Raw genomic sequence first — 367 nt, 5'->3', positions numbered from 1 at the left:
AAGAGTGTGCTTAAGAACCCTGGACACCTCTAATTGGGGACTCTAGCAAAGCTAAGTCACAATCTGAAAAGGTTTACCCAGTTATGTGTCTGTGGCATGGATGTATCCAGTGGTAATACTGGAAAACAGAGTGCTTTGGGCCACGGCCAAGACTCATGAAGTAGCAGTGTTCAAGAATCAACATACTTAACTAGGAGAATCAATAACACTATCTGGATTCTGAATTCCTATAGAAGCCAATCATTCTGAACTTCAAAGGATAAAGTGGATGCCAAAACTGTTCAGAGGCAAAAAGCTAAAAGCCCCGCTCATCTAATTAATACTGATCTTCATAGATGTTTTTGGAATTCATTGTATATTCTCTTCC

The sequence above is a fragment of the Arachis duranensis genome, chromosome 1 (assembly GCF_000817695.3).
Source record: "Arachis duranensis cultivar V14167 chromosome 1, aradu.V14167.gnm2.J7QH, whole genome shotgun sequence".
NCBI lineage: Eukaryota > Viridiplantae > Streptophyta > Magnoliopsida > Fabales > Fabaceae > Arachis > Arachis duranensis.
This window is presented reverse-complemented; position numbering follows the sequence as displayed.